The sequence below is a fragment of the Macrobrachium nipponense genome, chromosome 27 (assembly GCF_015104395.2).
Source record: "Macrobrachium nipponense isolate FS-2020 chromosome 27, ASM1510439v2, whole genome shotgun sequence".
Classification (NCBI taxonomy): Eukaryota; Metazoa; Arthropoda; class Malacostraca; order Decapoda; family Palaemonidae; genus Macrobrachium; species Macrobrachium nipponense.
Window position 1 is genome coordinate 6669008 of NC_087216.1, and position 25780 is coordinate 6694787.

At 35.4% G+C, this 25780-nt stretch overlaps 1 long non-coding RNA gene across 2 annotated transcripts in view; it reads left to right on the forward strand.

Moving 5' to 3' along the window:
- LOC135200770 (uncharacterized) overlaps positions 1-25415 on the forward strand; it is a 647058-nt gene extending 621643 nt beyond the window's left edge. For both annotated transcript variants that reach the window (XR_010311357.1, XR_010311356.1), the window contains exon 5: positions 25238-25415. This is a non-coding gene — a long non-coding RNA (uncharacterized LOC135200770). The remainder of the gene's footprint in view (positions 1-25237) is intronic.
- Positions 25416-25780: the final 365 nt, after the last annotated feature.

The following is a 25780-nucleotide window of genomic DNA, read 5'->3' on the forward strand; positions in this document are numbered from 1 at the left end:
GTACACCTGGTGGTTCCGTCTCTTGTTGACTGGATTTCGTTCCTTCTTTTTTGTCTCTCTCTCTTCCTCAAGATCAGAATAATAAGAAGGGCCGGACAGTTATATCGAGGCAGGTGTACGATGTTCCGAGGAGAATTTTTGATGTGTGACCTTCTCTATATAGATAGATTACATATATTCAGCGTTATTTTATGTAGTATTTTAGACGGTACTTGATCTGTATAGTTTTAGGTTTTATAATGAGAGAGAGAGAGAGAGAGAGAGAGAGAGAGAGAGAGAGAGAGAGAGAGATGAAGGAAGAGGATCATTGCGGCAGGTGGACAACAGATGGCTCAAATTGTTTTCATTTTATGTTTCTCTGCCTGACATTTCTTATATGCCGTCTTACCTCACGTTGACTGACATTTAGAAGAGGTGATGTATGGAACAAAGCTTTCTCCCTATATCCAATTCGACGTACTTCAACATAGATTTTCTCTCATAACAACAAATGCTTGTGGTTGGCTTGCCTCACCTAAATGGTTATTTTAAGAGACTGGTTTTTTAAGACCAAGTAGATTATAAAAATAAAACCAGATACTGGGTTTTTACATAGTTGCAAAGGTGACAGTCTTACACTGCCATTGATCATTATCATTATTATTAATGGTTGCAGGTCCACAATAATATAGCATGTGAGTTTATGGTCTTTAATGCTTTATTAATGTGTACCCGCTACCAATTGTCATCAATTTCGAAACGGAAAAAGTTGCCTATTATTATTATTATTATTATTATTATTATTATTATTATTATTATTATTATTATTATTATTATTATCCAGAAGACTAACCCCTATTCATATGGGATAAGAGCACTGGGACCATTGATTTGGAATTTAAGCTCCCAAAGATAATGGTGTTCATTTCAAAGAGATTACAGGACACAATAGGAAATATAGCAAGATGAGATCAGTTATTAGAAAAGAAAAAAAAGGATAAATTAATAAATTATAAAAATAATAGATAGAGATATGAATAAATTGTTGAAGCACGACGTGGATTCTTTCAGGGTAGTAATGCGTTGCATCTTCGCTTGCATTGTTGAGGTTCCAATTGCACGACTTGCACGTACGCAAGCGTGCATACGAGCTCTGCATTTTTAATCGGTTTCCCGTTGGTCATTTCTTTATGGCTTCGTTATCCAATGGAAATACTTGAGCCGTCCGCCCCTCGTGTCGTAATGGCCGAACACGCGGCGAGATAGACGGGCAGAGGAGAGCGAAAGCTAGGGTGGGCGATAAGCATATCGGGAAATGTGTTGCTCTGGACGTTGTGTTATTTGTGTAGTATTATTGTAACACCATTCTTGCGGGATATGCAAACAAGGCAGAAATAATTGGGTGCGATAAGCAAGGCAAAATGTGGTTTTTGTTGGTGCTGTTGTGCGTTTGTTGTTTTTGTCGAAATGTTATCAATTTGATTCTCATAGTTCTTTAGATGAGGGTCATGATTAAAGCAACGATTTCGGAGCGCCTTAATGGACGGCAGTCGTTAAAATAAAACTGATCTGAAGCCGTGAGCAAAGTTTCTCCCCCATTAAATAATCCACTTAATTATTTATTTGGGAACGGTCCTCCTCCTCCGTATCTGCCAAAATGAAATTCATATTTAACGTAACGCCGAGTTTGTATCACTTGGCCGCGACGCTTATGGCGCGCATAAATTGTAGCGAAAACCAACTTTTAAACACTCAAAAAAAAAAAAAAAAAAAAAAAAAAAACAAAAAAAAAAAAAAAAAAAAAAAAAAATCCTTTTTGTTGCGAAAAATCCGGTTCTGCCACCTGCTACCCGGATGATTTGTAAATATGAAAGATTATAATTCCTGCAACAGAGCAACTTCCGCGTAGTTTTTGTGTATTTTTTTCTCTCTCTCTTTGCCTGTTGTAGTTCATTCGAATGACTGGTTTACTAAAGTTTAATTTGACTGATTGTTCTTCATATTATTACGTGTCTCAAGCGTAGTTTTTTACGGTTCACTTTCTCCACAATTTTTTATTCATTAATCTATAACAGGAATAAATAATTTAGTCTCCTAGATTTATATCCATGCAGTTGTTAGAACGTGGTAGATATAACTTCAGCACATTGGGCTGCACTCTTACTGGAGATATAAGTCGATTAGCTTTTTGATTGGAAAGGAAGGCGTTAATATAATGAAGGAAAAATTAACGGCTTTTCATTTTACTTCACTTAGGAAACAATGGGTTTGCTTTTCGGATGTAGGAAAGAGAACAGGTAAGAGTAATGAGGTCAAACGAAAGCAGAGAGGTATGTGGTCGAATTTGAAGTTTCGGATACGTGAATAAATAGAAGTTGTGGGTTGACAGGTGTCACGAGTTCACCTGAGAGGAAGGGTTGCAATGGGTGGGGTAGAGTGGGTTGGGGTGGTGGGTAGGAGGGGCATGCTTTGGGGAATGGAATAGTATGGCTGTGAATGCATTTCGTTCGGAATGAAAACTTGGATCTGAATGAAAGTTGGAGCCAGAGAGAAAAATGACAGTCGGTAGAAATAAATTTAGACGGCCAGAATGGAGAAGGGCGACGTAATACATACACTTACACACGCATATATATATATATATATATATATATATATATATATATATATATATATATATATATATATATATATATGCAGTAATTGTACAAATTATAAATATATATGTGTGTATGTGTGTGTAGAGAGAAGAGAGAGAGAGAGTACGATGCTCATCCAGAAGTCGAAAAAGTGCGTGCAATGCAGAGAGGTGATTTGCACAGTGTATGTAGAGGGGGCTTGGTTGCACTGTTGTTGAGCATTCATTGTAGGAGTATGAGTCAGCTGGTGTCACATTGCAAGATGTTTATGGGCCGGATGTTCAGTAAGGATTCAGTAGTGATCAGTGCATTTCCTATTTCTTAGGAGCCGTCCCGTTTTATTATATATGGTATATATATATATATATATATATATATATTATATATATATATATATATATATATATATATTTATATATATACAATATATATATATATATATTATATCTATATATATATATATATATATATATATATATATATTCTTATATATATATATATATATATATCATATATATATCATATTATTAATATATATATATATATATATATATATATATATATATATATATATATAATGTGTGCTACACCTAGCAAAAGTGGTCTGCGAGTTTTTAAGGGTATTCAATAGGTATATCTTGCACGATAAACTATATAATGCCCAAAGATATTGTTCAAACACAGGGATTTATACCATAAGTCAGTTACACCTGAAATACAGTAGCATGCTTCAGCAGCAGCAGCAGTTCACTGAAATAAATATAAACATATTTTAAGAAAAAGGAAGGGTTACAGAAATTAATACCATGAAATATTCGATTTCTGATTTCTATTTCAGCAATAGGAAACCTTTAATGAAGCAGAGGACTGTAAAAGAAAAATGTGATAATAAGAAGTAAAGAGAAAAAAAGTCAGCGTTATTTCGATGGGAATCCAGGTTGGTCTTAAATCAGTTGAAAGTGATCCTGAGTTGGGTGGAGTTAACCCAGCTGCCCGCCTCCTGAATAAAAGGGAATAATGATTCAAAAATAAGATCCATCAAAGCAAGTTGAGTAACTGGATACCAAGAACCAATACCGCCTTGTTTTTTCTTATGTTGGCGGTTAAAAGGGGGAGAGAAAACTTCGACAGGAAACTTCAGTCGTTTTAAAGGAATCTGCAAAAATGTTAAAACACAGGAGGTAAAATCGATCACGTTTTACGAAAATCTGAATAAAAGGAACTTTGCAAAAAGAAAAAAAAAACAAGAAAAACGCTACGAAAACGTCACGTTTGTAGACGTAACAAAACTCTCATAATTAGCCAAGTGTTGCAAACTTTACGAAGATAGCAGAGATGGGTTAATTTTGAATTTAAGTACAAAACTTGAATTGGCAGGAATATGCACATTGGAGTCGAAATCAGTTTACATAGTATCAATCATTAAAGTCATAGGTTCGAATCCTGGCCAGGATTTATGCGGTTACCAACTATGTTTGTTTTTTGGGCATGAGTTATTCCCAAGGTAAAATGAATAGACTTGTGACAGTAGCATCATTTTACATTCACACGCACACACACACACACACATTATATATATATTATATATATATATATATATATATATATATACATATATATATCATATATATATAATATATATATATATATATATATATATATATATATATATATATATATATATATATATATATATATCCTTACAAGTTTACAAGTTCTGCTCGAGATGGGAGGCCAGCCTTGACAAGAGTGACTCGAAAGCAGTCATGGATGAAGGTCGTCAGTGACCGATAGCTGACCGTCTCCTCCCCCTCCCCCCTCCCCCCAACCTTCTCCTCAAAGGATCGTTCAGGCAACAAAGGCACTGACAGAAATAGCCTGAACGAAGTTGTTTGCAGAACTCCTGCAGTGAATGGGGATAAATATTTTTCTTCCAAGAACATGTTCGCAGTAATGGGCCTCTCGTTAAGAACCGAGGACTCAAAACAGTCTGTTTATCTACACTTTCGGCCTTGGATGGGGACTTTCGAAAGATTTGTCAAAGAGAACTGTTGGAAGTATTGCATGCTCACACATTGTATGGTTTTATATATATATATATATATATATATATATATATCTTATATATATTATATATATGTTTGTATATATATATATATATATATATAATATATATATATACATATGTATATACGCATACATAACATATATGTTATATATATATTATATATATATATATATATATATATATATATATTATTTGTATATATATGCAAATGTATACGTATACATAACATATATATATATATATATATATATATATATATATATATATATATATAATAGTCACAGTGACCTCTCATATTTTTCATTTCTTCGCCCTGTTTAGATACTTGTCACTACGAAAAGCCTTGATTCCCATACTGATCAGATGAATAAACCCCAACTTCCGGTGAGGAGAACTGAAGTTTGAGCACGTTGGTTTTTTTTTTTTTTTTTTTTTGGGGGGGGGGGGGGGGTGAGGTTAAGTTGAAGCACTCGATCTCGGATGCGGATGAATTCTGGTACAATTTCCCCCAAAAGACTGTAAACCCATCGTCCTCTCACCATCGCACCATATAAGTCTCAGAGAGCTTACTCTATATTAGAGGGTCAAGCTTTCCAAAAAGTGCGAAGAATTCAAAATGTTTATAGAGGTCATTGTGGTTTTACGAGTGCAAGTGTGTGTGTCTGATAAAAAGTTATACATATGTACAGTATATATATATATATATATATATGTATATATATATATATGTATATATATAACTGATATAAGGCTATCATCTATCACCTTACACACACATATATACCATATAATACACACGTATATACATGCGTGTGTATAAATATATCAACATACAAAATAAATATACATATATATATCTATATTTGTTTTTATTTTGTATGTTTATATATTTATACACACGCATGTGATATATATATATATATATATATATATATATATATATATATATATATATATGTATATATATGTGTGTATATGTGTGTGTTTTTGTAAGGTGATAGAGTGATAGATAATACATTTATCATATCAGTTAAAAAAAAAGAAAAAAAATTTTAGTGGTGCTAGGACGAAGAGAGAGAGAGAGAGAGAGAGAGAGAGAGAGAGAGAATTTCATATTTGTCCGGACCAGTTTTTCCTTGACCTCTACGAGGAGGTTTACTCATCTATCTCCCCGTTCTTCCCTGTGCCAGCCTGGTATCCTTCCCCTCTCTCTCTCTCTCTCTCTCTCTCTCTCTCTCTCTCTCTCTCTCTCTCTCCCTTCCCCAAACACCCCAACCAAACCCCTTGGTCCCTCCTACCACGCCGAATCTAGCTTATCCAAATATTTTATGAACGATTCCTGGAAGGGAAAAAAAAAGAAAAACGTTTTCACGCCCCGTTCGAATGTCAACGTTGAAGAGTTTTTCTTCAGGAGAATTTTTTGGATGTCGCAGGTCTTGTCATGTCTCTTTTCTTAAAACGCCACGCCTTTTTTTTTCCGTGCGAGGCTGAGTGCCGTCGTAGTATACAGAATTCAAGCCAGAATTTTATTTTGAAAAGTTGCAGTTTCGGAGTCTTACATTTCCTCTTTAACTGGAACTTCCATTTTGTAATAGATTGCAACGCAGATTGTTACTTATTTTCACAGCGAAGAAATATGTTTTCAGAAATAAATGTTGGATGTTTTATCGTTGAAAATATACGTAGAATTGTATACTGTGTTGATCCTAGTTAAATGGCAAATACTTTCTTTCTAACGAGCCTGCATTCTTATCGTGAATGACAACAAGGTATGCTTTTATGCACACGCATATGGCTGAAGTGATTCATGGGAAAAACTGTATGCATTTTTAACAATAATAGTATAATGTTTCATGATGAACAAATGCAAAAATTCCCACTGCTCTTTAACAATGTAGAGAAATGTGATTCATAGATGTGAAGTTCGTGTTCTGCCAAGCGTGTAGGTAGGAATACACGCACTAGGAAAATACAGACATAGACAAAAAAAGAAAGAAAGAAAGAAAGAAAAAAACACTCGCTGTGTTGATTCCTAGAACGACCAGCACAAAGCCTTGTCATGTCGAAAGCGCTTCAAGAGAACATCACACAACAGAGCTGTCACTCGGCGTGATGAACGAACGTTCTTCTAGGGAACGTTGAACTCCCCCACACACCGCCCCTTCCCCTATCCCCTACCCCTCTTAGGGAACGTTCTCCCCCTCCCCTACTACCTGGCTTGTTGGCTGTTGAGTCATGAATCGATAAATGTTCTGAAAAAAACAAATGTTGGTAACTTGAGCAGTAAGAGTTGCAAAATAGCGAAGAATAGGTAATTAGACATTAGTCTCGTCCTGTTATTTCATGTATTTTGCAGTAGATGATGTTTTGAACGTATACGGGAGTAGGAATCGTGTATATTTCGTTTAAATACACACATATACTAATATACATAATGTATATTTATGTATATATATACACGCATTTATATGAATTATTGTCACATCACCGTGATTCATATAAATTATTCGAGCTACAAATGTCCTTTGATATCTAATTCGCTCTACCTCGGAATTGATATATTTTCATATAAGTAACCCGAAGGGGAATTTTTTTTTAGTTGATAATTTCGTCCCCTCATGGGATCGATCCACCGTCCAGCGGACAGGGACGAAATCAGGACAACATTGACGTTAGCGATTCGGCTAACAAGTGAGGTTATAAGTTTATACCGATTCTGACCTTACAAATCACCGTCGGACTCGGTTATTCGTAATCAGAATCGATATCCAAGCCCCTCTACCATGTTAGCCAATTCGGTTTACATATATGAAAATATATCAATTCTGAGTTCGAGCGAATTAGATATTAAAGGACATTTGTAGCTCGAATAATATATATATATATTATATATATATATATATATATATATATATATATATTATATATATAAAATGCACTTGCCTAGTGAGTTGCTACCTCATTCTTACATGAGAATGGCAGCAAAGCAAAATGGGCTTCATTGTTGAGTGTTGCAACACTCGGCTCACGTTTGCTATGTCCATGGATCCCTCCCGACCCACAGATAGTGTCTGGTAGAGTTTACAAAATGGTCCTTATTACTAAAGATTTGTTGAGCGACCTTATGGTTGGACCCCTCTACATAAGCACCGAATCCTGGTATCAAACGCATATAGTTTCTTTCTTCATAAGGTAAAAATTAAATCTAGTGTGTCAGCAGAGATGAACATAAAAAGGGGAAGGATTGCAAAGAATGAATACTGTGAACCAGTCACAACCTAATAAGGTGACAACGTAATATAACATGAGTTTATGGACGTGGATGATTAAGGGCTTCATGTACCGACGGATTCCACCATTCCTTGATGGTCACCTGTCGAAAGTCCGAACATTGTTTTACTGAAATAATTTTTCCAGATTTGAATTGGCCGTATTTTTTTTTTTATCTTAGTTTGGTAAAATTAAGCAGGAGATTTGATTGATTGGTAGATTTAACTGATGATTTGGATGCCAGTAGTTACAGGGTGACCAAAATACGTGTGAATTACAACCAGGATTAATAATCATCATAACTAAATTGTGTAGCGATGTCCAAGATCGCGCTGTTTAGGAATTTTTGTATTTAATCGTCCATGGAAGATATACCAGATGTCAGAAATCCATCAGCAGTAGTGTATTATGTTTGCAACTCTGATATTTTCTTCATCGGTCACCATTTTACTATTTATTAATGATGTGTTCAATATCGTCAGTTAGTCAATCTAGAAAGTGAGTTTATATAGGTGTGGTTTCACCACGAAGGAAGGCAAGCAAGGATGGTTTAGTGGCTAGAACTGGAATGAACTGTGCGATTTATTTTTCTTAAACTAGCGTGGCAACAATAGAAGTCATCGACTCCAAAGAAACAACTGAAAAATAAACGAGTCATTACCTCAGTAAATAACTGATTGAGGAAATAAGAATTTATTGTAATCTATGAATAAATACACGTGTGTTTACAGACCAATATAAATACCAATACCAGAAAACAAATTTCCGTGCCCGTTCATTTACCTAAGCGAATTGGAAGCAGGATGTGGAGCATAGAGCGACTTTTCTGACTGCAAATTGAAGACGGATTTTTACTCTCTTGAAAACACGACGTTTATTAGTGAGCCTTTTGACAATATCCGGTATTAAATGCGGTTCGGCGTAGGTTTCATTAACGACCGTGGAAGCTGCTTGGCGATAGCAAAACGAAGAGAGAGAGAGAGAGAGAGAGAGAGAGAGAGAGAGAGAGAGAGAGAGAGTATGGGGGTGGGGGGGGGGGGGGGGGGGGGGTGGGGGGGGGGGGGGGGGGGGGGGGGGGGGGGGGGGGGGGGGGGGGGGGACATTGAGAAAAATAGTGCTGGTCCTCAGTACTTGAATCTGCTGGTACATTTGCGTATGAAGGCCTTTTCTGGCATGTCTAAATAATTCCTTATTTCGGCTTAATCTCTCGCAGAGCGAGAGGGAATATATCAGTCGCCTGTCTGCGCGTCTGTTCGTCACATATTTGTAATATCTTGCGCTGTTGTGTCTGGATTTCAGCGACACTTTAACACATAGCTTGCGCCAGGATTAATAGAGTACTCTATTAATCCTGGCTTGCATGTGGCATGATATAGGTTGAAGCAGGTTTTGGCGAGTACTTATATAAACAATTTCTGGTTTTTCCTCTGTTATATTTTGTAGGCTGCATACATTTCACATATTTCGGCCAAAAAACTTCATGTTTATGGTTTTTTTTTTCCTAGACAGATTTGAGCTTTATTATTATTTTTTTTATGGTTAAGTTGCACGGAATTTTGCTCATGTTTTTATAGTCTTAGTTAATGTGTGTGGTTCATTGGATGGTTGTTAGTTTCTTATGTAAGTCTTGGGGTCATTGTCATGGTTCCCGGGTAGCGACCACAATACTTGTCTTCAATACATTTTCGAGGGCCGCCCGACTCGTCCCCTCGTTAAATAATCAAACCTCTGCCGGCCAGTGGTATACCTTTCCTAGTCTTCATTTTATTTTTTTCTCTCAGTCCTTACACCTCCATTGACCAGGTTGGTTCAGCTTTTAGTAACTTCCTTTGTATATGAATTTAAGACAAGTGCTTTTTGTAAATCTTTGGATTTTTGAAATATTTTCTTTCCTTGTTTCAACGTTGAATTGTTTTTTAATGGTTTTTAAAGTTGGTATTATTTTATGAAGTGCAGTCTTAAAAATCTAAGGAAGACATCACGAAACATCGGAAATAAATGACTGTTTTGAGTAAAATGTCATTGTGTCCCCCTCCTCATTGATGTGTATATATGTATGTATGTATATAGATATATAGATAGATATATATATATATATATATATATATATATATATATATATATATATATATATATATATATATATACATACATACATACATACATATTTAAGCAGACACATCCACAATTATATTTATTATTATATATATATATATATATATATACATATATATATATATATATATATATATATATATATATTATATATATATATATATATATATATATTGTGGATGTGTCTGCTTAAATATGTATGTAATGTGTCTTTAAACATAATGGAAATGTGTATCAATGTTTCTGGTTTCAGCATAAGGTTTTTATTTTTATTTTTTTTACCTAGACTAGATATATAAGAAAAAATATATATAAAACTCGGGAAGTGTACACTGACCCTTTGTAGCTTATGCATGATTATGTTACAAAGGTTCATTTGCACTTATGCAAAATAACATGTTTTTGCTTATCATGGCTCTATGCGCGTTTTATTATTTCATTAACTTGCTTTTCTTCCTTCCATTGACATGTAATAAAACTGAAAATCAATCCTCCTCCTCCTTCGTTTATTTCCTCCTGTTGTCCTTCTTTCATCATGAACTCCAACAACAAAACTGAAACCTTAGAGTCACGTTTATTTCATAAACATGCAGTCAATATCAATCCTAATTTTATCATTAGAATTTTGAAATACCAACAAAACCACAAAATAGGAAACTAAATATTCTGAGAGCGAGATATGCCTGTGCACGGGGAAACTCAAGTGAAGACGAAGTTACCTGGCGTCGGTGGACTGAAATACCCCAATTCAGCATGGCATAATTAGATGCTTTCGGGCCTTCGAGGAAGAAAGGCGAAAGCACTGAGAGAATTCTTGAGGTCAACAGTTCATACGCTACTAGATGCCTGATAACTATAGTGTGCAAGGTAATTTAAATTCCTCCCGAGATGGTGGGAGAGATAGAAAGATCCAGAGAATTTTGCAATTAGTAAGAAGGGAGAGAAAAAATTTCTACGACAAAAAAAATAAATTAAAAAAAAACTGAACTCTACGCTGGATTTTAAAAAAATAAAAACTTTGATGTTAAGACTATAGCAGAATTTTTTTTTCCCCTCATATACGGTGGTCGTCTTAGATATGAAATTATACCGAGAAGGAAATTCTCTTTGGAGAATAAGACTTGACGGAGATCCTCCCGAAAAAAAGAAAAAGAGAGAGAGAGGATAATAATAGTAATGGAAATGATAAAACCTGATGGTTTTCGAGCACCGATGCGGAACCCGCCGAAGGTCATAAGCGAATAAAATTTCACTTTCCGAGACTGAAGTGGATTTCTTAACTATCAGGGAGGACTTTTTTTATATATTTTTTTTAAACCTTTGGGTGATCTTTTTATTTTCTCTTATCCTTTACTGATAATGCAGACCCCCGGACGAGTTCTCGGAAACTGCTTCATTTTACGACTCTCTGAACATTCTTGTGACTTTTTAGTAGGTTAATGTCATATGGATCAGTTGGATGCGAGATGGAGAACGGATATTATTATAGAAATTCAGTCGGATGCAGATTGGAATTTAGAGGCGTTGCGTAATGGATTGAAAGTCTCACGGTGATGTAGACTGGGATGTGGATGCATTATGGAACATATTGGATACATTACGAAATGAAGATATGACTTGCGAAGCTGATGCGGTGAGTGAAGGAAGGAGTTAGACTTCCAGATAAATAAGTCACTGATTGATGGAGGTAATAAACCTGTTCTGATTATTTATTAACTATAACGGTTATTGATAACATAATTTGATGATATGCAGAGCAAGGAAAGAGATTTAATGATTACGTGTGTAAAAGTACCGAAAGCCAAAATCCACTTCAGTGTTCGTTATAACCTTCGGCTTTTTCAATGCATTGTGTTTCTCTTTAGCATATTTTAGTAATACTCCAAACGTTGGGGATAACTCCAAGGTCACACTTCCACTGGCAGTTGGGAAAGTGAGACGTCTTTAAAAGCAGGAAAACGAATCAGATATAGAAGGCTGAACAGTTTAGATCGGTTGGTACCTTTGGGAAAATTTCAGCTGCGAAATTTAATTTTTGGATTTTGTGTTAATGTTAGTCTTTGCCTGCCCCTGGTACATGCTTCTAACTATATAGGTGCTGGGATACTGTGCTTGTATTGCACCATCTTGCTCTTATACCTACCTTGCAATTCGTCTTTAAAATATGATGAGACTCTCTCTCTCTCTCTCTCTCTCTCTCTCTCTCTCTCTCAAATTGTACTCACAATGTCATAGATGTGTACAACTTTTCGAAGCAAAACAAAGTAATAAAAAAAAAAAAACATTGGATATTCTTTCTATGCTAATTTGTACCTTTGTACCTTTCTTTGTATCTTATCCAGTTGAAGATTTCCATTAATTATATAATAAAATTAGTAACGATTATACTTTTGCACAACAATTTCTCTCTCTCTCTCTCTCTCTCTCTCTCTCTCTCTCTCTCAGTCAAGTTCCAATCATTTGTCCCACAATAGCCCCACGAGATGGTGTCATTCCCATGACGGTCTTTGCCCTTTTAGCAGTTTTATACCATTTTGTCATGCACGGATGTTTTCCCGTCGAATTCGCTCGCTTCTTCGAAATATTGTTGCTTTCGCGCAAAGTAACATTTGTTCATTTATATATAATCATTTGAAATGTGCAGTGATATTTGTCCCTATATGTTAATACCTGCAAAAAATTAATGTGTGAACCGTAATGTAATTTTAAGTGACATTCATTTATGCTTTCATCGTTTCTCTCAGGAAAAAAAAAAAGTCAGCGTCCCGTCATGTACTGAAATGCTTTGTTGCGAATTTTCTGTATACCCTAGTGGGGCGCGTCATATTGTACCCTTATCGAGTCATAATAATATAATAATAACAATAATAATAGTGCAACACAGAGTGGTTAGTGCGCAAACGCTTTGAGAATCGTTTGAATTGCCAAAAGATATTTTTTAGTTCTTACTCTTGAATGGATTCTTTGGATACGCAGTAAGTATTTTGGTAGGCTCACTCAATCCTCCCGTTTATAATTAGCATGCGTGGAGATAAAGCCGCTAGCGTCATCAAGTATCAATGGATTGTGACGTAAAGAATTGTTTTCTGTTGCCAGAACGTCTAGGGCGAATTCTAATGAATAGTTGACGTGCATATCTCTAAAACTTTTTCGCTGTTTGGTTTTCTCCCTGTTCAGTTTCTTACCCATGTTCATTTACATATTAGAGCACTAAACAGAGTGTTTGCTAAACGTGTGACATATTTATGGACAGAATGTTGGTTTACTATATCTAAATGTTTCGAACCCCGAATATTTTGAGATCTCTTAACCTTGTACTAATATCAACGTGCTACCGTTATCAATGTTATTCCCATGATATTATACCTGTTTGTAAAGTGACCTGTCCAGTACTTGATGTTTACCTGACTAATTTTTTTTCGGCTTACTTAAAGAATGAAGACTGTGGCTTTGATCGTCAACTGCTGTCAGGTTCCACTGATGAGGAGGAGCTGAACGGGCAGGGTACGTAGGGACTAGGAATACATTTAGATTCCATTGTTTTGAGAGATTGCTTTCTACACTTGATGATTCCTCATACTGAACGAAGTTGGAATTCTGTGGTGACTGTTAGAATCAAGAGCAGAGTTTCCCATCTTTAAAATCGTTGTTTCTGCGCAAGAGTCTTGGACAACGTTTACCCCAAACTGACTGTTTCTATTTCGTGAAAAAGTTAAGCTAAATATATCTTAGTTTTACCAGACCACTGAGCTGATTAACAGCTCTCCTAGGGATTGGCCCGAAGGATTAGATATTTTTACGTGGCTAGGAACCAATTGGTCACCTAGCAACGGGACCTACAGTTTATTGTGGGATCCGAACCATTATATCGAGAAATGAATTTCTATCACCAGAAATAAATCCCTCTGATTCCGCGTTGGCCGAGCCGAGAATCGAACTTCGGACCACCGGATCTATTTCAGGAAAACAAAGATAAAAGAATTGTTAACATTAAACAAAAGCATTGTAGTCTGTGTATCGCAGAGGCATAAAATGCTTCATCTTTTTACAGAGAAATCCCCAGCATTTGTGTAAATGCGAGTTCATGGCAACGTTAAACTTGAATTCATTGAACGATAATTTCTAATGGTCATTAGTATGCCCATAATGAGCGAACACTAATTAAACTTGTAATTAGACTTAATGTTATAGTATTTTCTGGGCGATTAAGGGTGTGATTTTTTTTTGTTCAGATCCCTCTTATTTTTATTTCGGATTCTCGCTTTTCCTTCAAAAAGGAAGATCGAAAAAAATAATCATACTGAAGTGGCATGAAGGAATTGGGAGTAATTATACGGTAAAGTAATTAAAGGCCGTGTTATTACCCGGGTTAAATAGGATAACTGAAATGATAGTAGAAACAGAATTGAGGGAAGATCATCTTTGATTAAAATTCTGTAATAAAAAGGAAATTACACTGTCGAAGAATAAGCAATCTTGATCAAACTTTACGTGAAAGCAATCAGGATATATTAATTGGTAAATTTTTATTGAAATTATTAACTAAAAAGAAAGCCACACTGTCAAAAGAACAGCTTATCTATATTGAATTAACATGAAAACACACAGGATTTATTAATCAGTCAATTTTTATTAAAATCATTAAATGAACAGAAAATTCCACTGTCAAAAGAAAGGCAAGCTTTATTTAATTGACATGAAAAAAAAAGATATATTGATTAGTAGATTTTTATCAAACTTCTTAAATAAAATGAAAATGACACTCATAAGAACAAATAACTTTATTTACCTGACATTAAAACAAAAATATGTTAATGTGTAGATTTTCACCAAATTTTTTATGTTTATTCGAAAAAGGAATATTTTAAAGATTTCATAATTACTGTGCGTCTAGTGTATTTAGTTAATATACGTGTAGTTATTTCTCAGTCTTATAACGTGTTGGTCATATATATGTGTCATGGTTGGAAGCATTGCGTTCATAACAAGTCTCGCTGTTGGTTATTCATCTCGTGTAATACCACAGAAGATTTATATAACAATGGAGTGCACTTTTATTCCGGTTTTCGAACGATATCTCGAATTACCATACATTTTATTGCCTGCACAATGGTGTAGTGTAGAATGGCCCAAATGATGATATTGAATCCGCAGCGGTTTTTAGACAGATGAGATATTTGTAGAGGTCCCCACCCATGGAATTACCACATAAAAGGGGAAATCGCGAGAAGGGACAATTGCGAGGGGAGAAAATAGAATGAGATTTAAAAAGGAAGGTGGAAATATATGAGATGAAAGAAGGGAGAACCGTGAAGGCGGATATATAGAATCAAGAAGTGGAAAAACAGAAGAAAAAAGAAGGGAATAGAGAAACGAGGGGAAAGCATAAACGGCAGATGGATAATTCCGTGGTAAAGAAAGATAAGAAAAAAAAGGGGACAAATAGATCAACATAAAAAGGGAATGTTTTCAGCAGCTCGTTTTTTTAATTTATTTATTTTTTTCTTATTTTTTCAGTAACCTTTAGGGTGATTAAGAAACTCGTCTAATTATTTTGCGTTTTTCAGCTTCTCACACTCTCATTATGCTCTGTGTAACTGCCCTTCTCTAAATATCAATAATCTATATATATATATATATATATATATATATATATATATATACATATATATATATATGTATATCTATATACTGTATACTATATACATACATATATGAATCGTTTCTTCAAATTGAGAGGGACTGTATAGTAAAAAAAAAACACCACAGTCATTCCACATCCACACTAGAACTGCTGAATTGGTAATGAACACCATGTGCTAGGAATTTCCACAACTTTAGCTGCTTTTGGCTCTTACACAGAAGGCTCATCAGCAGTGGAAGCGCCTCAGTGGCGTGGTTGGTTGGTTTGGTGTTTGCTTCTCACCTCGGTGGTCGCGGGTTCGACTCTCGGCCATTCCATTGAGGAGTGAGAGATGTGTATTTCTGGTGATAGAAGTTCACTCCCGACGTGGTTCGGAAGTCACGTAAAGCCGTTGGTCCCGTTGCTGAATAACCACTGGTTCCACGCAACGTAAAAACACCATACAAACAAAAAAACATCAGCAGTGGGTCGCCTTCCTACCAAAGCCGCTCCTCCCCGCCCCTGCAGGACGCGAATTTGGGCCGTTGATGTACGTATAAATAACGATAAACAGTCTAGCTGAACTGCTCGGCTCTCAGCGGTTATAATTATTCCCAATGTAAAGTGAATTTGTCAGCAAGCGATGTTTGTGGATGAATATTCGGAAAGACAAAGAAGTCACTGGTGTATCACTGACAGAGATTCATTCACACACACACACACACACACACACACAGGTCGTGGTGTGATCGGTATGGTTGTCTCCCATCAAGCTTGAAGTCCCGTTGTGCAAATGCTGACACGAGGAATGAGTGAAGTACCTGGTAGCTAGGCAACAGTTAGTTTGCAAGGGTAAAGAGGTAAAAACTGATCCCAAATGATATATGTAATATCTGTTATATGTTTAATCTCGCTAAATCCCATTCATGTCTTTATTGGGTCTGCAGTCTTTAAAATTACAATTTCTTTACCTGCAACAATATGATTAGGGAAACGTTGCTTTTAAAAGAACTCGAAAAAAAAGAGAGGGAGCAATTAAGTTAATCGAAGAGCGGAACATAACGATTAACGTAATTATCATTATGATTGGACTTAACAGGTAAATAAATAAAGCAGCGTAATAATCCTAATTGTCTACGGGATTTGGATTTGTAAATAAAGCAGCTCTTTCCAGAAGTACCTCTCGGGCTGCTGAACAAACTTTTCATCTCCACGGAATGAGATGTCGGATTAAAAGAGAATTCACCGAAAACTTAAATAAAAAAAAAGAAATAGAAAGATATTTAGTTGAGATGTTTATATAGTAATAGAGAAAGGTAATCGAGGTTTTTGTTCCCTACAAAACAAACGAGAAAGAAGTTTTCAGTTAAGATGATGATATCAGAGTAAAAGGTTGTGAAGTAATTTATCCTTCCTAGTTTATGATGTCGAGATTGCAAGAAACTCTGCTGGCATATTCGCCGGTGAGCTTTGTACACACAATCCGTTTCAGCAGCACGTCGACCTCGCTTATATTTAGCGCGCAGAGCATTTACTCTTTGGCTACATTGCGAAAATATTGCAATGAAACGAACAGGAGCGGGCCAGATGTTCTTAAAACGGGTAATTTTATGTTTATCTATTGGGTTGAAAAGTGGACAGTTGTTGGGTAGGGGTTTTAGATAATACGTCAAAAAAGAGATTGGGGCATTTATCCACCCTCCAACACTAATTCACTGACAACATTTCTCTTGCCACGGCTACGCCAACACTTCCGTTGCACGGGAACGAGTTATCATCAACCGTTCCTTCTTCCGGCTTTTAAGTGTATCCCAACAATCCACCAACATTCTCCTCCTCCTCGGCACTTCCATCCCCAACGCTTCCCCCTCCTATTGTCAGAAAGGAACGAGTCTGGGAACTAGATTTTTAGTAGCAATTCTCTTTTAATTAAACCTACTCTATTTGAACGGTAAAACTTGTATTTCCTGAAGCCTTAAGCTCAATTAGTAAAGATAAACAAGTACCAGATAAAGTACGGTTGGCTCTTTGTTTTCGGGGAGGGAGTCAACAGTCGTAACGGTAAACTAAAGAAATCCTGAAACAGTTGCCGATTGGGCTGGCCCCCCTTCATCTCTCTCTCTCTCTCTCTCTCTCTCTCTCTCTCTCTGTCGTCTATTCCCGCAATAAATGTATTATAAATCACATAACATATATTACCATTTACTCTCTCTCTCTCTCTCTCTCTCTCTGTGCCGTCTATTCCCACAGTATCAATGTATTATTAATCACATATATTAACATTTACACTCTCTCTCTCTCTCTCTCTCTCTCTCTCTCTCTCTCTCTCTCTCTTTCTCTCTCTCTCTCTCTCTCATTGAATTCAGGGGAAAAAAAAAGGATCCGGAGATCCCCGGCAGACATTAGGACGGAGCCAGAAATGTTCCTTAATTGGATCGTACAAAGCCCTTAATGTGTCTTGATTAATCTTCGTAAACATCAGTGCCATTTTAGAATACTTTATATTGTCTCGTTCTCTTATTCGGCCATTTTTGCGGTAGTTTTCTTTCTTTTGTTTGTAAACTTTACTGCAGATGTTCGGTAAAAAAATATTTGTTTATACAGTAGATTCCACTGTTTTCATTAGCAGGATTATGGGAAGATTAAGATTGTGTGTGTGTGTGTGTGTCTTTATGTAGGTATGTTTGTGTGTATGTGTGTATGCGTGTGTATATTATGTGTGTGTGTGTGTGTGTGTGTGTGTGTGTGTGTGTGTGGGTGTGTATTGATCGGTAGACATATTTGGTTACAGATTCTAACATTTTGATAAGAAGGGCCTATCTACTATTTGTGTATCTATCTGTACATCTGTAGATCTATCTACCTGTCTGTCTGCATATATAGTATACATGTATGTAAATGTGTGTGTGTGTGTGTGTGTGTTTACATAGACATGCATTTTTATAATAATCGGAGGGTGTAGAGAGAAAACGTGATAGCTAATTAAACTGTTCCCTAGATCCACGAGAGAGGAATTCAGTGAAAAGTTGCGTTTCCTTTTACAACGAAAGACTCGCTTTTCAATTAGGGCAAGATCACAGTACTTTCCCAGCACAAAGGAATGTTGGGAATTCTCAAGCTTATTTTAACTAGGAAAAGAGGGACTTCATGCACTGTGTGTACTCTGTACCTTGCATCAAAAGGCGATTCAACAATTTTCAGAATTAATATCAAATGAGAGTGTTGGACGAGACTCATTTATAAGCACTGAGAGAGAGAGAGAGAGAGAGAGAGAGAGAGAGAGACTTATCGTAATATGAAGAATTATCAGTTGCATCACCAAAGAATGGAATGCGCCTCCCCCCCACCCCGCCCGTTAACGAATGAAAGAGATAATATAGCTTAGAACTTAAGTCCTCTTCCGAGTTAATGATGGAGTTTTCAGTCCATCTGGGATGGTAGCTAAAAGAACAATGCTCATAGCAGATAATGTGAGTTCTGGGTAGATGTGAAGAAGAAATGATCCGCAACAGAAATTTTTGGTAGAGTTTCAACATTTCTCTTGATGCATTATGCATCCAGGCATTTATATACATTCTGCAAAGCCATTTTAGTGATAAGTTTCATGAACTGCTATATTGTATATTGGGTAGAATATAAAAAATATGATGTTGCTACAGAGTACGTTCAATTTATGGACGTAAGAGCGAAGTATGACGTCACGAATAAAAAGCTTTTTAAGCAGGTCAAGTAATTTGAAAGAATTCCTTACTAATAAGGACCTACAAGAATTGCTGCAGTTTTATTGTGAATGCTGTAGTGTTTGTCTGGTAGGGATAACGAATTAAATCGTGTGAAAATGGTGACGGTATAATGCAGTTCGATTAAAGCAATATAACTTGAATAATGGATATAATGACTTTTGTATTATTCTTTACTGTCCGAGAAAAGAAGACAGAAAGGACAAATAAAGGTCCGTGCATATCACATACAATTAGGATATATATATATATATATAAATATATATATATATATATATATATATATATATATATGTATGTATATATATATATATATATATATATATATATATATATATATATATATATATATATATATCAAGCGAATACCACAGGAAAATGATATACGCAGAAAATCAGTACCAAGCGCTTTCGCCTTTATTCAGGCTTGTCGCGGCAGGGGCGGGGCGGGGGCGTGGGCTGGGGGGGTGAGTTTGTTTTGCCCCGACAATGCCCGAATAAAGACGAAAGCGCTTGGTACTGACTTTCTTCCTATCATTTTCCTGTGGTATTTGCTTATATAGGAAGTCACGTGGATCTGCTGTGAATTTTTAAGAATATACTATATTATAATTATATATAGTATATATTATATATATATATATTTAAATATATAATATTTATATATTAGATATAATATATAATTAATAGTCCTGTAACTCTTGACCGGCTTAAAGATTCTAGATATAGAATATTTGGTTTCTTTCACATGAACAGCGATTCAGATACCTTAATTTTATAGATTCTGACAAAGTAATGTCCGTAGAAACGTTTCAAATAAATGTTTTGCCGTATATTAAAATCAGTTTTCATATTTATAATAAATGAGCTAAGGTTATAAAGATTATGAAAAATCATAGATAAATGCCATAGATTATATTCATTTGTTGTAAGACTTTTTTTATTATTATTTTAAGTTTCATCGAAATGCTAAAGTTTGTGTAGATAAATTGGATTTCTGTTTGAACAATTTGGAGACATAAGAGATCGATTGAATAAAATATGGTCTCAATGAAACGACAGGGGATCATGAATATTCTGCCCCACGATCTCAAAATAGATGAGCTACTGAGATATTTAGTCATCGTATTGAGGAATTTATGAATGGCTTTTTCACAAGGCAGTTGGAAGTTGCGCTCTCTCAAGTTCCTTCAGCTGAGTTGTTCTTCCTTGCATCTTTTACGATTCTTTATGTAAAATCGGTTTGATAGCAACTCATTTAGTTAACTGAAGACAAATAAGTTTGACTTTGGTTCTTACTTCAACAGAAATTTTGAACAGGAGGAAAATATTCCACTTATTTCCGAAAGGTACTTGTTCTTACGGTAATAAGTTTTATTTCCAAGTAAATGGGCGAAAGTAATCATAGTTCTTTTATGTACAAGTAAATGGAATAAAAGAGGCAGTAGAAATTAAATAGGCAAAGCATTATTAAATTTACCTAACAAGAAATTGGTAAGGTCAGCTTTTTTTCAGAAGTTGACTATATGTCATGGCAAACTTCTCCCAGTTTTATTCTGCCAAGAACAAGGCATTAGAATTGATACAGATGGACAAGTCACTTGCAGTGTACTTTCAGACAGCCTAGTAGGATAAACAGCTAATAGGTCAATATATCGCAATTTATAAAAAAAAAGACTAAAATTTCAATCCATTCAGCTTTAGAGCCTTCAAATTTGTATTTAAACACGTTAAACCTCGTTTTCAAACAAGGTTGCATCGCAGAGAAATGTCTGGTTTTATGCAAACATCACAGGAAAAAATCCAAGTATTTGATTCAGTGATTATAGTTTTTTCATTTTCGCCTTTATATCGCTCACAAAAGAGAGAAAGAGAGAGAGAAAAATAGGGACGGCTATTTTTATTTTCATGTCGTTTTGCAATTGTCAGAGCTTTTCCCTAATGAGCCACTCGGCAGGCCGTGGGGCCCTTTCACTTTCAGCTCATTAACTGAAATAAATAAACCTCTTTCTCTCACGGGGAAAAAAAAATGTCAAATAATAATTCTGTTTTAACTTGGGAGTATTTTAGCTTAATAGTCTCTGTCTGCCTATATATATATATATATATATATATATATATATATATATAATATATAGATATATATATATATGATATATATATATATATATATATATATATATATATATATATATATATATATATATATATATATATATATATATATAAAGGTATATGCCACGAGGGAAAATAAACAACGGAGTATCCGCATTTTCCCTCGTGGCATATACCCCTTATTTATGGATTTATTCACGTCCCTAACTTTCGTGATTCAGTTATACATTATATATATATATATATATAGATATATATATATATATATAATATATATATATATATATATATGTATTTGTTTTCACCACATGCTTTGCCATTTTACCTTAGGAATGGGTGGGACCGGTAAGGATTATCCCTTTGATTTTCAACATGGGTTTTGTTATGAGGTTACGAATTTGAGCTTCAGTACTCTACCCCCTTTTGGTCCCCTTAGAGGGCAACTCCAGGTGGCATTCTAAGAGCTGACTTTTTGGGTGAGGTTCCTAGTTTTATGGCAGTACCCACTTAAAGTTAAACCTGGCTTACGCTTATAGCTGCTTGCTCCCATTCATGGTCACCCATCCAAGGGGAGACTGTATTCAGTTATCCGTATATAATTAGTTGGAAAATCATCGACGTGCTTAATGAGTTACTGTCTTGGTAGTATGATTTTTAATATGTTTGATAAGGAAATCACACACATATATTGTATATATATGTTTGTATGTATACGTACATGCAAGCACCATAGACCTTTTAGCCGAAGGGTAAGGCCTTCCGATTCTCTGCTAAACCTTATGGAAGGAATTGTTGGCACATGACCTACACTCCAGTTGATAAACATTCACAGCGAGGTCGACTGGCGGGCTTAGCTATAGCCTGGTGACTCCAGTGTCTCTCGTTGCTAAAAATTTCTGCTAATTTGTCATGGCGGTACCCTGTCCTAATCATTTCTTTCCACGAAATTCGGAACCACTCGGTTTAACTCAGCCAGAAACTGAGTCCAGACACGACGCCAAACGCCTCTTGTGTTGAAATCATAAGGCGGAAACAAAAATATTGACTTTAGTTCTTTTTCAGGTGTTTTAGATTGTTAAAAAAAAATTATAAATATTGGTTTAATTGACATACGCGTTCTGTTTTCTTTCATTATTGTTCCGTATTTCCCGGGGAGGTTGCCGAACACACTTTTCGATTGGTTGTGTGAATTCCATCTGTCTAAACTCAGGGTGGTCCAAAACGATCAGCTTTTTTTTTTTCTTTTTTTTTTTTACACAAAACTGTTCACGCCAGTCTTAAATTGCACCTAAGACCAATGGCAGTTATCGTTCAGTGATATGAGTTGCGCAGAAACGTTGATCGCCGAATCCCGAACGATGAAAGAGCTTGCCAGTGTGATAATGATAGTAGTGTACAATCAGAAAGCCATGTACGTACTTATTTCTTGTCCCTTATCTGGCGGTTGCCGGATAAGATATAATATAGGTTGGACTTTGCAAGTGTGGCTAATTTGATGGATGTGGAGCCTGATTTATGTAGGTCTATTCATGATGTACTGGAATTATATCAGTAAAGTGTTCACTTACTATTTGTAGGTTTGATAAGTTATTTTGGACAATTATATAAATATATATATATATATATATATATATATATATATATATACATATATACATATATACATATATATATATGTGTGTGTGTGTGTGTGTGTATGTGTATGCGTGTATATATGTATATGTATGTGTAAAACTTTCTTCTCTACGCTTCTTGTAATTAAAACTATGAACTCTTGTATAAATTTGTTATTTACATAATGTATTGTATATTTTGTCAATAAAACTAACTAACCAACTAGATCTATTCTGCATGAGTATTTTCCACGACAGTGTATAACTTCCTCATCTTCCGTTTTCTTCGGAATCTCAGATGAGCTCAAAGACCAGATCTCTTTGAAACGTGGCTGGAACGTAACCCCGAACCCAGACAAAAGTAGCTTAAAAACACGGTTTCTATTTCGCCATGAATTAAGATGGTCTCTTCGTTTTTGATCGAATGATCTTTATCGTCGATGTTATTTATATATGTAACTTCAAAATTTAATACCATTTCAAAGTCAAAAATGGCTATTATGATACTGCATACGTCCTCTCGTTAAACCTTTGGTGCAGGATTATTGTTTTTTAGTTATGGAATTTATATAACACTGGTTTAGCTTCTTTCAGATGCCCCAAAATCCGTATAAGTGTGATGTTTTGATTAATAACTGAAAAATACATGTAAGGCAAGGATTTTGGAGCCTCGCATGAAGAAGGTGGCATTTTATAAACTAGGGTATAGTCAGTCTTGTAATAATGGCCACAGGAGGAAATGTTCTGTAATGTACACGAGCTAATTCCATATGAGTGATATGCAGGTAAATATACCTTCTACAGTAGAAAAAAAAATGTAGTAAGAGAACCCCTCACGAAGTACAGTCATCCATCTTTCTTCACACGATCTCATCAACACAAGACAGCATAACAACTTTGCTAATTGCCAAATGTTAGCTGTCACCCATCATAGGTAATTCGTTTCTCAGTTCACTTTAGGTGGGGTGTTAAATATCAACGCTAAAATTGCAATAGTACGATGCTTGACAAGTACTTTTATTGGGTTATTCTTATCAAAGTGGTTTACATCCTGTCTTCTATTTATTTGTTAATAGCTTTCTTAAGACAAAGTATAGCTTATTCTGTTTGTTCTTATCTGCACAATTCACTGGTGGAATTAAATTTCATTTCACCATTGAACTGTAAAGATATACATCCAATTTCTTGAATAATGAAAGATAAGCGGTATTGAAGGTACCCGGAAGAAGGGTGAATTTTAAGGCCATTTTATACTTTCATTATAACCAAACAAACAAGTTCAGTGGAATCCTTAATAGTTTGTTGAGTTCAGTGATTGGTATACTTTTTGGAACCAGTTAGGTAATTTGCATCATCCAAGATTTTAAACACTGATTATACATTTATTTTCATCTGCTTCTTGAAGTCGGGTAAAAGTTTGTAGCGTCTTGGCGTCAGTCTGGGTGAGCATCCCTTAAGACATTTTCGGAAGAGTTCTTCTTTAGCTTCTGGGTTTTGATGGCATCTCTGACCAGAATTGTCCACAATGAATGAGGAATTTGGCAACCTTGTTAACACAATTGTTAACGACTTCATACCGATGATTTTATCATTATTTGTACTGAAGTATGTCACTGTATTTTGCTTGGAGAGCAGTTTAAAAGCCAGGACGTCAGGAAGTTTATCCCTGATGTCTTCAATTACAGTAAGTATGTTTTATTCTTTCCTTATTTTTGCAATGTGAATTTCCCTTTCAGCAGCTAAATATTAACAGATTTGTCATAAATTTCGATATTTATTAAAAGATGTTTTTTTGTAAGACCTGAAGAAAATACTTCTTACAGAACGTAACATCAAAATTATTTTTAGCTTATGAAAATAAAATCATAATAATCTTCCTGGCTACAACTATCGCGTGTTGTATTCGTCAATTGGTCGTAGTAGTAATAGTAGAAAAAGTGGTGGGGGAGGAGGAGGATGAAAATAAGGATTTAAAGCAAAGATAACAGGAAATCAGTAGCATGAGAGTAATAAAAAAAAAAGCTTGGGCAAAAATTATTTTCAGTATTACCATTATTACCGTTTTTTTCTCACAGATGCCTGGCCATTCTGCTCTGCTGGATTGCTGTGCGCCCTCGGATGATCTTGTCTCCCAGGTATTAGATGATTAGAGACTATACGACACAATGGAGGCTCACCCACAGCGTCGTTTTCGCTAGACAGGGCAAAAAGCATCTCTCTCTCTCTCTCTCTCTCTCTCTCTCTCTCTCTCTCTCTCTCTCTCTCTCTCTCTCTCTCCTCTCTCTCTGAAACTTTTATGGCTTTTCCTCACTGGAACGAGCAGTTGTCCCATCTAGTTTTATGAACAATCTAGTTTTAAAAAATAAAGGAATCAGTCGCAAACAAACAGTTAAAAGGTTAGAGTATGTATACTACGCCTTATATATATTTAAAAAAAAATTATAAATAATGCACAAGGAATGTGACGTAAAATCATGACAAATGCTAAAAATTCAGTCGAAAAGCGGTTACAACAGAATGGCATTGAGTTTCATTGTCATCGCAAGATTCACCTTCCGTATAGCAATGCCGATGTTATGTATGATCTTACTTTCATATGCAAATTCATTCTTTTTGTT